A 17,563-nucleotide genomic window follows, 5' to 3' on the forward strand; every position below is an offset into this window, starting at 1 on the left:
ATATTTTGGGTAAATTTTGCATTTTCTTTATATGTATTAATAATTATACCCAAAATATGTATTGTACTCTGATATTTAGGTAGGGAGAATATAAACCTAAATTGTATAATATTTAACAGATAGCTCATTCGATCATTTGACATATTCGTGTAACATACAGAAAGAAAATAGGCAGTGAGCTTTCTCTTCTGTCTGTTTGCCAAACATACCTTCTAATCACAGACAGTATCAGATAAAACTAATAGCATTTATGCTTAGAAAGTTATATCTAAAAGTTGTTAAGTTTATTTACTTGATTGCTCAAATCTATTCTAACAATATAAGCAGCAAAGTGACTTGAACTCCATGGAACTATGGGTAAATACAGTCATAACTTGGTAACTGACTGCTTTAAAGCTCCTTGAACTTGGCATTCCGTGCATTTTCAGGAGAAAGAAAAAGGAAAATGTTGAACTGGTAATTGTCATTGGTACTCAGCAGGCAAGCTAGCACTTGTCGGTATCAATTGCCTCCTGACTCAATACTGTACCCTTTCCAGCCAAAATAACTTGTCTGGTACAGTACATGTCGCTTCTCCTGGGACCAATTAATGACCAGTACAGAAGCACAGCTACATTAGCTTCTTAATTTTTTGTCAGTTCTCATTCTAAACTATGCCACTTTCTAAGTGTGCCATCAGTACTGATTATTTGTCTGTCCCCTGATTTTCTTTGTCAGATATTTATTTTTGCAAGATTATGGCAGCTTAATAAATCTGCTGGGTTTAATTTTAAAGTAGTATTTTTATTTACAATTTTAAATAAATAAAAAAACATAAAACTACTTGCTACTCCTTATACTATTTATCTCCACTTCTCCTAATGATATTTAAAGTGAATTTAGTAAATGACCCTGCTTTTCTCCACCTGTTTTCTGGAAAACTATCTTTCTTTAGGAATGTCTGTTGTTTTGATTAGAAAAATCTAGTTTCCTGAAACTGGTAGACACATGACAGTGTTTTTTAAAGGATATAAAACACATTGTTCACCGTTATTACTTAAAATGTTTGCATTTTAAAATTTAATTATATTTGACTATAAAAAGCACACATCTCTGTATATAAATAGGAGACATGTAGTCATTGTGTATTACTCTGGAAAGCAAAAGAAGCGAGGAAATAGATGCAGGGGTTGTCAATCTTATCACAAGCAGCAGAGAAACACAAGGGTGAGCACTAGGTGGGAAATGAGATAAGGAGAATAAAACTAATTTAAAATCCCAGTTACTCTTATCTCCCTAAATTAATATACCTTGTGGTCTCTTACTAAAGTTCAGCAAATAAGTCAATTCTTTGAGATTTTTGGATATCACAAATATTAAGGCAACTATATTTGCATTAACCATAGTTACAATTACATAAAACAAGTGAGGCTTTATAAAATGCTTCAAAAGCTTTTACTGGACAAGAACGAATTTGGCACTTTATATTTGAAATTAGGAGGTTTTTTTTTAACTTTAAATGTTGTATAAGGGATGGAGAAATTGAAAAAAATGAAACTATACTACAATTTGTAATATAATTTTGTGAATTATAATCTACTTTTAAGAACAAATGACCATAAGAGATAATTTTGCTAAAATAGTCTTTTTAATTTGTTCTCTTTAGCTTTTTCTTTTTATTCTATAAGGCACTTTATTCAATTCAGTAAATATTCCGAACTTCTTACATTTTAGCATTCTCTAGTTTTAATAAATTCCAAAGACACGATTACTTCTGTTTTGAAAAATACTTGAGTGACACAGTTACTTCCCCAGGGGCTATCAATGAGCAAAGACTGATGCAAATGTATTTTACTCTTCATAGAATAATAACATTTAATTAAAAAAATTATATAGCTCTACGTTAGCATTAATCTTTAAATGTCTATTTTATCTTTTAGAATATTTAAAGAAAATAATTCATTACATCATTTAGTAACTGATAGTGATCAATGAAATTCAATTTTTGTCAATCTGTATATTTTATAAAGAAAACCACACTTATTTCTAAATTATATGTTCATTAACTAAAATTTCATGGAAAAAATCTAGGAACCCTCAAGACCATCTATTATCCTATGTATAGCTATTGAATGAGTAGTACCCTGACTCATTTAACACATGTATTTTTCAAGAATATATATGTATATTCATATATTATTTTACTCATAAAGTAATATTTGAGTTAGTAACAAAATAGTGTGATTCTGAAGATTACAAGATAAGAGTGCAACATTGTCATTTCACCATTAATAATATTTCAAACATTGTTATGTAAATATACAGTTTACATATGACCATAATGTGCTGGATCATTGTGCAATACGGTCTACGTCACTATACACTTCATTCATTCCACTTAAATAATTTGTCTTAGAAAAAATATATTCACTTTAATATTTCCTAATGCTGTAGACATTAAGAAAATTGAATGTGCAACTTATTCCCCATTTTAATTACTTATACTTCATTTTAATTATTTTATCATTATTTGATATCATTTTTTATATGATAGAGTGTATTGTATTTAAACTAAAAATCATGATAAATTGAAACTGTCAAGATACTGGTCTCTCTTGCAATTTATGTGACATCATTTATTAGTGAAGAAGAAGAAGTTAGATAATGAACAAAGAAAAAATGTTGAATCCCCAAAGAATACTACTGTTTTCTTTAATTAATTTTTGTGTTTCAAAGGAGCATATTTTTTCTTCTTCCATTTTTACACAGCAGAAACTTTTTTTCCGATTACTTATTTGTTGGGAAGTCACATATTTCCTAAAATATCAAAACCCTCCATTTTAATTCCCAAGTTGCCCTCATATCTCACTCCCTTCTCCATGCCTATTGCCATAGATTATCAAAGAGATTAACAACAAATGAGCAGCAAATTCCTTCTACGTGATGACAAGGAGTGCAAAACATCCATAAATTCCAGACCATATGCTCTTCTAACGTGGAGGAGGAAAGGGACTGTAATAGAAAAGGCAGAATTGTGAAAGACAGAATCCTCCTCTGAGAAAGGAGAACTTTAGAAAACAGTGGGTGAGATCTTAATGTCTTGTGCTGTATATGTCCTCAGGGCCAGAGTGTCAGCTGGAATATTGACTCACTGTGATGAAATATACAGATACAATACTCCCCTATCCCCAGAGTGGACAGTGTTGTTTATGATTTTAATCTTTTGAAATATTAAAATATTTATATTTTCCATATATTGAGTAGTGGGACAGGATGATTGTCCAATTTAAGTGTTAGGTAAATGTAAATTCATTAAAACTATTTTATATATCATTAATTATCCTAAATTAAAGAACCTAGACATCTGAACTCTACATGCTGTATGATTCCATTTACATGACACTCATTAAGAGACAAATTTATAAGACATTTCAAAGGAGTTTCTGTAGTATTTGTTGTGAGTTAACAGGGTTAAAGAGAAAGTTTTGAACTGATCACAGGGTTTTACATTTTAGCTGTGGCTCAGTTTTTTTGGTTCTGCATGCTCAAAAATCTGTAAATGGTAGAGATAAAATGTACGTTATTTATTCTTCCATAAACTTCATTTTAAATAGAAAGATCTCCTACAAAATAAGTGGAATCATTTTATGCCACACTGTTGTAAATGTTCCATAGAAAAATAAGGTGAGTGAAGGGATTTTGTATGTTAAATGTGCTTTTGTTTGTTGAAGGAAATATATTTGCAATTTAAAATAATGTGATCTAGAAATTCATATGTTTTTAATTTATAAATATTATTGACAGCTAAATGAATATCTGCCTGCCTCTTGCAGAGGAAACACAAATTCAAAATCTCTGTATTGAAAGGTCCAGGGAAGAGCACAGTTATTGGTGCAGAGTGAGAAATATGAGGAAATTATATTTTAGTAGATGAGAGAAAGGGAACTGGACTGCATGGGATTCCTATTTTATTATAAGTTTTACCTTTTTCTCATTGTAGTGAGAAGTTATTGGAAAAATGGAAGAAGTATCCTGGCTGCAGTTAGGGTTAAGGCTGGAGTCATAGGAAGTTCTAATTCACTAATTTTGCAACATGGATATGTGGTATAGTCTATCTGTACAAAGCCAGTATTAAAACAAATGCTTAAGATTATATGTAAAATTTGAGTAAAGTATTGGTATGAAAAAATAAAAATTAAAAGAATTCAAGATTTTCATCCTTGGGGAAATGGTTAAAGGAAAATTAACATTGGAAAATTTATCAAGAGGTAAAATAAATAAACAAGGACATTATTATGTGCACATAAGAAACAGGCTCATTTTAAAACAAAACTAAAGAGAATCAACTCAGAAATATTGTTATTTTCAAAACTATAATATGAAACAGAGTAGTTAAATTGAAATAATTTTAATGTAAAAATTTGTAAGAATAGGCCAGGGTTTAGCTTAGTGGCACTGTGCCTGCCTCACAAGTGTAAGGTCCTGAGTTCGATCCTTGGTACCAGAAAAAAATTACAACTCCCCCCCCAATTTGTTAGAATAAACTAACACTCAAAATACAATAATTGATATCAATTATTTATATGTACAATATTAAATTCTCAGAAAAAGACATGCACAAAATAAACCACATTATGTTAAATTTTAGCAGAGGAAATATAAGTTTTTAACTACACTTGCCATTATGTTGATGTTTGAATCTTCCTTAATGGAAACATAAGCCAATTTTCCCAGTATAATCTCAAGAAGGATGAAAAATATCAAAGTAATGACCTTACACACCAGAACATTTTAAATTTGAGCGGTGACATGAAATAAAGACTTGTAAGAGAAATGATAGAAGAAAGGTTATGAGAAAGATTATGTGACATAGAAAAAGATCAATACCTCAGTCTAGAGTCCAAAATCAGACAAGATGAACTCAATTTTTCCATAACCTTCAGAAAATTTTTTAAATTCTTAATTAGTATTTATACTGTATTCAGATCTAAATACTTCATTTTAGTTATAAAATGATATGTACAAAATAAATAGAGAAAAATTACTGTAATTTTATAAACATTTTAGGATTTATAATATGAATTAATTTGAGACCACATAAAATTTTCCATTTTAAAATACGTAAGAGTGGGGCAAGGAGTGTAGCTCAGTGGTGCGGTGTAAAAACTTAGCATCCTCATGGCCCTGAGGTCTATCTTTGGCCCTGCAGGGAATCCAAGAATAAATACATGAATAAAACAAATAAGGATGCTTAGAAGAAATTATTAAAGTGAAATTTGTGAGACCACCTAATCTCAACAATTAAGTACATTTGCATAATTTAAAAATAAAATTATAGGCTCTTTTTCAAATTTATCTTGCTTGGTAAATATGGCAGGAAAATTCTGATTTAACATATTCAGTTGGATTTTTATACTTGTATTAATAAATTATGACTCTGCTAGGTGGTTCTCCCATGTAAGGTCATTACATATACTAGACATGGTAAAAAGGAATTACTTGAAGACATTAGAATGTAAGTAGACTAGAAACACAGGATGGTTATCACTACACACTGGAAAAGGGAAGAGAGGGTCTTATTGTGCAACTCATTTGATTTCTTAGAGCAAGGAAGATTTTATAGTGTGTTAATGAAACAATTGGAATAAAGGTAAAAAGAGGAAGCAGCCTTTCCTGCCTGGGGAATAAAAAAAGAAAAAGAAAGTGAAAAAGCAAAGGAAAGTAGGCAACTAGGCATTCAGAGAGGGGACATACTTATACTCTGACTGACCCATAAACCATGCATTAATGAAACATAGTTTCATAATGTTCTTGAAATAATATAAAATTTTTAGCAAAAAGAATGAAGTAAGGGCCGGGGATTTAGCTCAGTGGTTCTGCCGCCTGCTTTGCAGGCGCAAGGACCTGAGTTCAATCCCCGGTACCAAAAAAAAAAAAAAAAAAAGAATGAAGTAAAAAGAATGAGTCGTCTATATTAAAAAAAAAAATCAGCTTCCATAAGTCACAAAAGTAGATGTTAAAAGCACTCAACAATTTTGAAAATAGGTTACTTTAATAACTAATTTGATTAATTTATTAGAGATCTACAATGACTAAGAATATTGCAATGTTAGTCTTTTCTGAAATAGGAAGATACAAATAAAAGATGTTTAAAGTGTACAAATGAAAAATATTAATATTTGAAATTTAAAAAACAAGGAGAAAAGAAACCTGGTTAACAGATAAATGAGGAAGAAAAAGGAAAGAGCAAGTGTACATGAAGATTTTTCATTAGAAATTGTATAATGAAAAATAAAAGAAAAGATAATTAACAAGATCTTACAAAGATTTTTTTGGGTGGGCACCAAAGGCACAGGAAATGGAAGCAAAAATTGTCAAATAGAATTACATTGAAGTGTAAATTTCATAAAAATAACAAGGGATCAAAATCATAATAGACAATCTGCAGGTTGAGAAAAATATTTACAGACTACCCATGAAAAAGGTTGACTCTCCAGAATATATATAAAAACTCAATTCAGCAGGAAGTAAACAATGAAATTAATGGGCAAATGATCTGAATAAATTTTTCTCAAAAGAAAAATGACAAATAAGTATTTAGAATCATGATTTCCATACTAATCATCAGAGAAAGGTAAATCATAACCAAAATGAGATATTACCTGCCTTGGTTATTTTTTCATTGCTGTGACAAAAATACCTAACTTGCAAAGTTAAAGGAGGAAAGGTTTATTTTGGCTCACAATTTGTAGAGGTTTGTGTTTATAACCAGCTGGCTCCAAGGCAGGGCAGAGGGACATCACAGAGGAGAAATAATCCATGTTGTGGCAGGGAATGAAGAAGGCAGCAAAGCAGAGAAGTAGCAAGTGACAAGCAGAAGCTTTCTTGCTGTCCCTGATATCTAGGCTACATTCCCTTAGAGTGGGTAGCACTAACACCCAGAGTGGTCCTTCCCATTATCCACACTCAGAAATATGCCAAAGCAAACAGGCAACTAACTGAACAATCACACACCCTTAATCCCAGCGTTATGCACTCCAGAGCCAGCTACTTCTGAAAAAGCTCCACCTATGACTGCATGAGGTTTTGGGGGGACAGCTGATCCAAAGAGGACACTGAAATACACCATAATCAAACTGTGGAAAGTTAAAAATACAGAATATCTTCAACAGAGCAATGGCAAAACAATGTATTTACACTCAGGTCAATTTTGGTCTGAATAAAGACTTGATACTTTGAAGAAATTATGGAGGCCAGAGACAAATGGAGTAGATAAAATAAGTCAAACCAAATTTTATAGCAAGTGAGTAGAGCCATATATTTAAAAGTGATTAAGATGATTCAAATGGAAAAAGGTGTTCTCTTACAGTAAATAATTCTATATCTAGTGAAAATAGCTTTCAGTAATTTAATAATGGAGGCAATATAAAACATTTTATCTTAAAGATTAAGAAAATCTGTTGACAGCAGAACTGTACAACAAGAAATGCTAAAAAGCTTTTATATGCTAAAAGGAAATACTAATGAAAACTTGCATCCTTAGATAAAAATAAAATGTGTCAAATAGTGGAAATATTTTGATAAAAGAAAAATATTTTGAAGAAAAATATTTTGATAAAAGAAAATTTTAAATTTATGAAATTTTAAAGTTAAGATTAAAATATTGTCTTCTTGGATATGAAATATATACATAGATGTGAATATATGCATAGTCTGAATGTGAATGGAAAATATTGTCTTGAAGTGGTTCAAAGCTAACTGTGATATATATATATATATATATATATATATGATCTGTAAGATGATCACAAAAGTAATATTAGATCAAAGAAATGAAATTTTTAAATATTTGGAAGGAATTGGTAAGCATATGTTATTTGGAAGTGATTAGTATAAACTTTTGTCATTTGGCATATATATATATATATATATATATATTTGACTGATTCAGATGTATCAGTAGGCTTCACATTATTAGCAGTTTATGCATGTTGTTTAATATTACCATTCTTTTGTTTTGCTATTTTTAAATCGGCGATAACAGCAGAGTTTATTCTACATAATACTAAGAATTAAGTAAGTTAACATATACAATATGGTCAGCCCTAAATAATTGCTTAATAAATATATTTATACTAAAACAAATTTGAAAATATACAAGAAATAAAACCAGAGAAGCCTCATAGAAAGCAAATAGTAGACACATATTTAATAAAACAAAATTATATAAATATTTACATATTAATTTCTCTGCAAAATGGCAGGCATTATCAAAAAAGATATCTCTAATTCCAGCATATGTCAGGCAGGAAAATTTCCAGTTGAAATACAGATTAAGTCGCATAGCAAGACCCTGTGGAAATAGTGTGGGGTAGATGAAGAATAATGATGATGATTGATTTTAGGTGTCATATGATCTAAGAATCAATGACAACAGACTAAAAGCTAAACACGAACATTTATAGGAACGATATGAAATAAATTCAAGACATTAATAAATTTTAAAAAGCAATTATTTCATATGTTCATTGCTAGAAGCTCCAAAAATTGCACGTGAAATTTTGATGTCAAAATTCATACTACATAGAGTTTGAAAATACTTCTCATTATCTTTAATTATGTTCATACTAATTTCTTAATTACAAGTTGTATTACTTCCTTGATACTTTAGAGAATTAAAATGTTGCTCTTTATTATTGCTTTTGATCATTGAAACTTCATCTTTATGTTCAAAATAAACATTTTTTAATATTTTCTTTTATAACTCAAGAAGCCAATTTTTTACTCACTTTACAGAGAAAGCATATACTTTGCTTTAAAAGCTTTTTATTATTTCCCAAGGCTGAATAATGTTACTTTTCTTTTACATCTCATAAAAGCATATTTTGTATTCAGTAAGTTAATTTTCTTAAATACATCATTAGCATTAAAAACATTCTCTTCTATATATATTCTCAACAAAAGTCAATTTTAAATGTTATTACTTCTGTGCATGAAATTCTGTTACTGTGATTTTCATTTGTGTCATATTTTTATGTGATTACTTTTTTTTTGTTAGAAATACTGTCAGTTCACACTCTCCCCTAAAAAACAGTAATTATACATGTTCAACAGACATGCATTAACCTACCAAAATAGGCAGAACTAATAATATCAAAATGACCTTATTACAAAAAATGAGTTAATGCAATTTTCATCACATATGAACTGCATCCTTCACAGAACTAGAAAAAATACCCTAAAATTTATTTGGAATCAAAGATTAGGAATAGACAAAGAAATCCTGAGCAAAAAGAACAAAACCAGAGACATTCCAATCCTGGATTTGTAGTTACACTACAAAGCTAAAGTAATGATACTGGTACAGAAATAGAAATGTAGACTGAAGTAATGTAATAGAAACAAAGTCTCATACACCTTTAGCTGTCTGATCTTTGATAAAGGGCCTAAAATAAACACCAAAGAAAAAGCTTCTTTAACCAATGTGACTGGGAAAACTGGTTATCCACTTAAAGTATGATTCTAGACCCATATCTTTCTCCTTAAAATCAAATTAAAATGGATGATACAAAAACAGAAACAGTGAATCTACTGGGAGATAAAATAGGTAAAATTCTTGGAGATATAGGCATACATCAAGACCTTTTGAACAGAACCCCAAATTGTGCCAGGTGTAATCCCAAAAATCATCAAATGTGATTATATCAAATTAAAAGAAGATGCGGGTTTTTTTTGTAAAATGGAGTACTACTCAGCCATGAAGGATGAGAAACTAGAGACATTTATAGCTAAATGGGTGCACATTGAGGCCATACTCTTAAGTGAAATAAATAGGACACATGTTTGTGAATGCCAAATAATTTCTCTGGTGTGAGAAACTGAAAGTGTAAATAAGGATCAAAACATATAATAGATAATGTGAAATAGGAAGAAAAGGTCTAAATTAGGGGAAGGGAAACTGGGAAAGGTAGAGGAAAAGAAGAGGAAAAAAAGAAGAAAGAGAAGAGAGAAAAGAAGAGGAAAGAAGAGAAAGGAAAAATATGAAAAAATGGAAAGAAAGTCTTTGTAAATAGGGAGGGTGGAGGGGTTGAAGGGAGGGCAGGAGAATGGGGAAAAAATAAGAACCAAGATATACGATGTAAAGGTACAAATTCCAAATGATAAATGCATCGTATTGTATATCTAAAATGTATACTTAATGTATCTAATGTATACTAAACGTATAGTGTACCTAAAGTACACCTAAAATGTACCTTAATGAATAAAAAAAACCCCTAAAAAATAAAAAGGCTTGCACAGCATAGGAAACAACCAATGGAGTGAAAAGACGCTCTATATAATAGGAAAACTGTGGGCAGTAATTTATCTGATAAAAGACTAATATCTAGAATATAAAAAAAACTTAAATAGAAAGAGCACCAAATGGCAAGTTATTTCTGTGTTCAAGCAGTACTGACGTCAAGTAGGGGCCTATAAAAGTTGACAGTGCCGAAATGCAGACAGTGAACTGTTCATTACTGTACTATAAAGAATTAGTCTTCTGGAGCTCTGCGAAAAGCCCTGGGGGTTAGGGAAGCCTCATTATGTAAGAGAGAATAAAATGTTCCCTAAACTGACTGATTTATATATCTTATTATTAGATTTTGAAAACATAAGAAAATTCATTATCAAGAATCACAGGCTGTTCACTATGTGTTTTTGTGTGTGTGTGTGTGTGTGTGTGTGTAATGCTTAATTTCAAGAATTACCTATTTATTCAAAACATTTCAAATGAATTATTGATTTTTAGCAAATATATTAGGGAAAAACTAAATATTTTATCCAGGGATGGATATTTTCAGATTCAAGGAAATCCCAATGCCTCATTATCACATTATTTTTAAGTAAATAATGTTTTATCATCACAGTAATTTTATGAATGCATTAACATTTATATAGTCATCTTTTTTTTTTTTTTGGTACTGGGGATCGAACTTGGGACCTTCCACTTATGAGGCAGGTGGCAGAACCAGTGAGCTAAATCCCTGGTTATATAGTCATCTTTAAACCGTGTTGTATTAAGAATTTATTTCTGAATCTCATAAAAGTTATGGGCATTCTCTCCAGAAAATGAATATGCACATATACATAATATTTTCTAATGTTTCTAATCATTAGAAAGGCTTCTGCTAATAATTCATGGAACAAAAGATTTAAAACTTACTCAAAACCAGTAAAATTCTGTAAAAATTCAGGATGAATTTCATCCTAAAAATATAACAAAGCTACATATGAAAACATTTTACACAATGATAAAATTATATTTAATTCAAGCAGCTCTTTTCAGAGAATGCATTGTAGTGGATTTTGTGAATTATTTAAAATTTTTTAAGACAATAAATGAGTATTTTAATAGATTATAAAACTATAAGCTAGGAAATTGTGATCTTGATTTTGATGTTGAGTCATGACAAGATAATATTGCTGTCTTTCAAGTAAAAGCCAGAAAATCCACAAAATCATAACATTTCAGTGTCCATCGAATAACTGAAGTCATGTATTACCAGAGCTGTGTGAATTCCAGTGTGGAAACAGGACACTATTTTGGCAGAACATGAAATAAGGTGACAGTTATCAAAGTATATAAGGACAACGTCAAACTTTTAATGAATCAATTGTTAAAGGCCAATGTGTGCCACCATAACATTTAGAACTCTGGGCACTTTAGACCCATGAAAGTCTCCCCGTTAGGTTTTTCACAGAAGATTTTCCTGACTGCTCATTAGGAAGGAAAAGGGAGAAAAAACTGGAGACAGAAGAAAACCTTTTCTCGGTGATTTGTGTTCAAGTGGTGATTATCAGCTGCTGGAGGATAATAACAAAATCTGCCTGTGTCTTAGCCTTTCCACCACACAAAGCAAACATCTTCCTCTTTCTTGCTTGTGGTGCTCAAGAGACCACATGTGAAATGTTGAGAGATTAAGCTATGCTGAAAGAAAAAGAACTGCCTGACAGAGTTCCAGCCTGTGTTTCATGTCTTCTATGGAACATAGCACCTTCAGTTAAGGAGGAGCTGTGTGGGACAGCTCCAACCAGGTTCTTGCTTCTCTGGAAGAATTCCTTTGAAGGCTTTGCTCAGTGATCCACCTGGCCCTTAGGAATATGAACCTGGACATATTTCCTTTTGGTGTCCCTCAGCTAGTCGAGTGCATGCAACCTGGACTCTACAATGTAGGCAGCTTTCTTGCATCTTACTATGCACCCTAGTGGAGTGTATGCAACCTAGACTCTATACAATGTAGGCAGCTTTCTTGCATCTTGCCAACTTACTCTGGATCCTTAATTGCTGCTCATTGACACCCTACCTATCTTTGATTATGAAATCCACCCACCTCATGTACCTTATTGTATGAGGGGCTTTGTCTCAACACATTTACACTAGTTATTAACAATTGCATGGAAAATTTTGCATTGTGATGTGTAAAAACATCTCTAAATGAGTTGAAAACTTTGTAGGAAGAGTATAATAAGAGGGGACGAAATACCAATAATCTTTCTTTTGCTTAGGAGCATAAGGCAATCCAAGAACTCTAGTAGCTGAATATCCATAATTTCCGGTTGGCAGAGAGGGATCTGCAAGAAACAAAACAGTGGAATATTGAGGTTTCTTTATGTACGGAGGAAACTTTTCTTGTTCTCATGACATTTGACAAACTTTAAATCTGAATGGAGCAGAAGACTAAAAGGCCAAATTGACACCAATGGTATCAGGGACATTAAAATTCTTACTATTGGGCCTGGGATTTAGCTCAATGGTTTCACCACCTATTGTACAAGCTCAAGGACTTGAGTTCGATCCCCTGTACCAAAAAAAAAAAAAATTTCTTACTGTGTTGCCCACACTATATTGGTGAAAATAACAAGGGAGATCACAGGTTTTGTCAAAAGTTTGTACTATGCATGCTGAGGGAAGACGAGTCATTGACCATCTTTAATCTGTGGCATACAAGCAACAAAATAATTTGTCAGAATATATATATAGCCTAGTTACAAATTAATAGGAAAATCAAAAAACAGAAACTTTAATAAAAATATAGACCTAAAGATAAGCTTCCAAAAGGAAGATAATTGTTTAATAAACCTGAAAGAGTAAAATATATTTAACCACATTCATAAAAAAGATACATAAATTGCAATGAGTAACCTATGCATGATATTTATTTTGACAAGAATTTTTTAATTGTGTCAAAAATAGAGAAAATTTGTGACTTTTGTAAAAATCTCTAGATTTTAATTGGCTGAAGGTTTTTCTAACATATATAATACATGATGTTATATAATACATATTTATATAGAGATAAAGTCCACAGTAGAATTTATAATAAAAGTGAAACATCAGAAATTGTACAGTATTTATTAAAAAGTGATTTACTACTTTATAGTATATTCATGGAAAAATATAAAAATGATTTAACTATTTTATATCTCAATTTTATCTATTTAAATATAATGGCTGAATCTATTGAAGAAAATATTTCAGAAGGTAAAGGGAAATGAATCATTGATTAACAAGAATTATCATCTACAAAATAGACCTTTGGGAAACAACCATACAGAGGTTTGCTCTTATTATTCATGTTTAAAGGATTCATACCTGTAATCATGACCATACTTTTAATGGGAAAATCGGCATGATTTGATTATTTCACATTGTATTAAAAATCATAACATGACTAGTATACCATAATCATGTATAACTATTACTTGTTAATATGTAATAAGTACAGAAATATGTAAAAACACTAACAGTAAAAAGTAAGCATACATTTTTGAACTCTTCTCAGCACAACTATGACCATCATTAAATCATGGTGTTTTGCACACATGAATATCTTCTGTTCTGTTTTATAACAATACTCTTCTTGTCAACTCTGGAAGAGCAGTATGATATCCTAATAACAAGGGCCATCTGCTGCTACCGATCCCAGGTTATGGTCTATTGGCAATTTCAATAGCAGCAGAATAAAGCTAACTCTGCTAGGGGCAATGAAAAAATGAGTATAGTCATTCCCTCCAATATACTTCAAGTAATATAGTTTGGATCATAAAGGTTTATAATGGTTTGTAATGCATATGAGCCCATGTAGCAAAGCCACATTCATCAGATACAAGGGAATATACAATTAGCAAACTTTTACCTGCAGGGCTTGAGCTATGATTTATGCATCCACATATGCATTGCACACTCCCTAACTTCACTTCTTTGTCAGTCCCTCAAGCTATGAGTTCAGACTATCTCTTTGACACTAACTCCCATGCTCTCTTTGGGCTTTATGCCATATTTTCTATTTATTAGGTTTCTAAATGTAGTCTGCTCCCATTCCTGAGGTCTAATTCCCTCTCCACTTTGTTACTAAGTAGGACATTCTCTTTGCTTTTGGATATTGCTTTTGCTTTAAACCATCCTGTCAGCCATTATATTTTGAGGAAATTCTGAAACAATGTGTGTGACTCTTGCATATATTAAAAACTACAGAATCATACTACCTGGATTTAAATGCTAGCTCCATCACTTAGGCTCCATTCAGCAGTATAAAAGTTTATAAAATATTCATAATTTATTTATCCATAAACTGTCAATGTAATAGTACCTCCCAATACATTTACCATAAAGATTAAATTATAAAATCAATTTAAAATGCTTAACAGAGTGGTGCTACACACCCGTAACCCCAGCACTCTGGGAAGGTGAAGCAGATGAATCACAATTTCAAGACCAACGTGACTAACTTAGCAACATAACCAATATCTTGTGTCAAAACTAAAAAAATTAAAATGTACCTGAGTTGTAGCTCAGTGCAAAGGCCCTGGTTTAGATCCAAAATACTGATCCGAGTACTGACAAAAAAGTTTAATACAGCAGGAATTTTACCATAAATGTGAATATTCATTATTAACCATAAACCTTTTCCTGCCATAGCAATCAAAATATGGAGAATCATTTATTCTAAACGTAGTATAGAGATTGATTCATCTACGTAGAGTAAATTTATATTTGTGGAATCCACAAATTTACCCAGTCACTGAAACTTGTTAGTCAAAAAGCAATTCTAACATTTTCAGTTATGTGCAGGCATGTGAAGAAGCACAAAAACTTTGAATTGGTATTCATGTTCCCAAATGAGGTTGAAGAAAGCATCTGTTTCAGGCCTCATACTGAACACAAGTATCTATTTTACAGTCTATGTAGTGTGACTTTTGTGCCCTTTTTGGTGATTTTATTATTTAAAACGGACCCTAAACATAGCAATAAATTACTATTTGATGTTTATGTATAGTAAGTATGGATTTGGACAAAATGCTTGTGCTAATAACTTCACTCAGGCATTAGTTATACTGATGTTGACTGTGAGTCCAATGCGCATGAATCAACATGTATATCCAGCAAAAGGTGTAGGAAATTTGTTGATTATTACTGGAAGCATTGCCATAAAATAAGTAACATCTACTGTGCATGACAAACCTAGAAAAGGCTAGAATTTTTTTTAAAAGTTACTAAAATTCTGGATTCATGAAATTAAAAACTATAAGACTGTAATGACAGTGCTGGTATGAGCTTTGAAGCCAAAAAGTTATGTGCAGTCATGTTAAAAAGGGTCAGGAAATTGCTGAATCCTTAGTCACTGCTGATTGGTTTCCAGTCCACACAATGGGGGAAATGTTTAACCTACAGGTTTAACAATCAGGGCAAGAAATAAAGACTGGAGACTTAAGAAAGTTTTTAAATGGTTTATAAATATTATGTAGCAGAAGAAGTAGTTGGAAAGCAGATTTTCGATGCTGAATAGATTGAATTGTTTTATAAGGACATTGTTAAATTGCTAGAAATATAACCTTGTTTTTTCCACTAGATGTGACAGTTCAGTATTTCAAAATTCAGTGTTTGGGACATTTAGGACTTAAATACCATGGAAGAGAAGAGCTGATTACATCTTCAGGTACTACCAGATTTGCTGAAAAATAGAAACAGTAAATCTTCCCTCATTACTGTGACATTTAAAGGATGAGGTAGGTAATAGGAAACAGGGAGATAGATCTTTTGCAAAAGGGAAAGCGATCAAGCGATGGAGGGAGGGCAGAAGGAGAGGAACAGAAGGTGATAAAAAAGAATTAAGGTGTGCTATGTACAATGTACCAAATCCCCACGATGAACATAATCATTATGTAGCACAAACAAGCACTAATGAAGATAAAATTAAAAAATAAAGTACAAGAGAGTTGTAGTTTCTCATGAACTAGTACAACAAGGAGAGTTTGCATTTTTTTATGTTTTTATTTTTTATTTTGGTACCGGAAATTGAACTCAGGATTTTGCACTTGCAAGGCAGGATCTGTGCCACTGAGCTAAATCCCTGGCTCTAGTGTCTTGTTTTTTAAACAGATATTTGCCTTGTTACTACTTTAAAAAATTTATTCCTAAATCCAAACGTTTACCTCTCATGTTGTGGGTTCTAATTCAATATGGTTAGACTAATCTTATTATATTTGTGTCCTTAGTTACATAAGTCATTGTTTGCCAAAAGTGCCAAAATAGCAGCCAGGAAAAGTTCTCAGATACCATTTCCCTATCCCGAACTGCTAAGCGGTGACATATATAGCTCTGGTACTGAAGGTAACATCATGATTACACCCATACACTTCTCAGCATTCTACTGGGAAGAAATATCATTTGCCAGGATTATTTTCATACTAGTCATCATGCTTTCTACCTTTATATTGAGAGATGTGTTAGTCATTAGCTTTAGAAACAGTAAATTCACATAAATTATATATAGGAAAGAAATTCCAACTCACTTTTATTCTAAAAAGTAGTATGTATTTGTTGATGTGATTGGATTTGTACCAAGCTAAGCTCCTAATGCCCCTGTATGATAACTCTATTCCAATTTGCTGCAGCACTTACTAACTTGCTATCATTTGTGTCCATGTGTGGTGAGTAGTTAAACTGAATGTGAATACAAATTAATCTATTTTCGATGTACTTTAAATGGTATAGATAGCTTTGCTTCCAGTGTGTTCTTATCACTTATTGTATCAGTCTTTCTTTCTTTCTCTTTCTTTCTTTCTTTCTTTTCTTTCTTTCTCTCTTTTCCTTCCTTTCTTTCTTTTTTTTCTTTCTTCTTTCTTTCTTTCTCTCTCTCTTTCTTTTTCTTTCTTTCTTTCTGATTTTTTCTTCCTTTTTTTTCTTTTGCACTATCTTAATTTTTTTTTTAATTCATTAATTTTATTGCTAGACTTTAGGTATACAATATGCTGACATTCATTATTGGAAATTTGTACCTTTACATAATATATCTTGGTTCTTATTTTTTTTCTTGTTCCATTTTTTCACAAGTTCTCACTATACTGTTTAAGGTATACTTGAACTGACTATGTAGCTAAAGCAGCCTCAAAATTGTGGCACTCCTCCTGCCTCAGCATTCTTTCCCAAAGCCCTTCTTTTTAGACAATTTCCTTGTGTTTTAATCATAGAGGTTAACACTGAAGACATTATAACGGTGATCTCTTTCTTAGTTTTACATTTCTCAGATCATTGTCTTTCTTC

This window comes from Heterocephalus glaber, unplaced genomic scaffold, assembly GCF_053883595.1.
Source record: "Heterocephalus glaber isolate CG9 unplaced genomic scaffold, H.glaber_assembly_v1.0 deba00000901, whole genome shotgun sequence".
Classification (NCBI taxonomy): Eukaryota; Metazoa; Chordata; class Mammalia; order Rodentia; family Bathyergidae; genus Heterocephalus; species Heterocephalus glaber.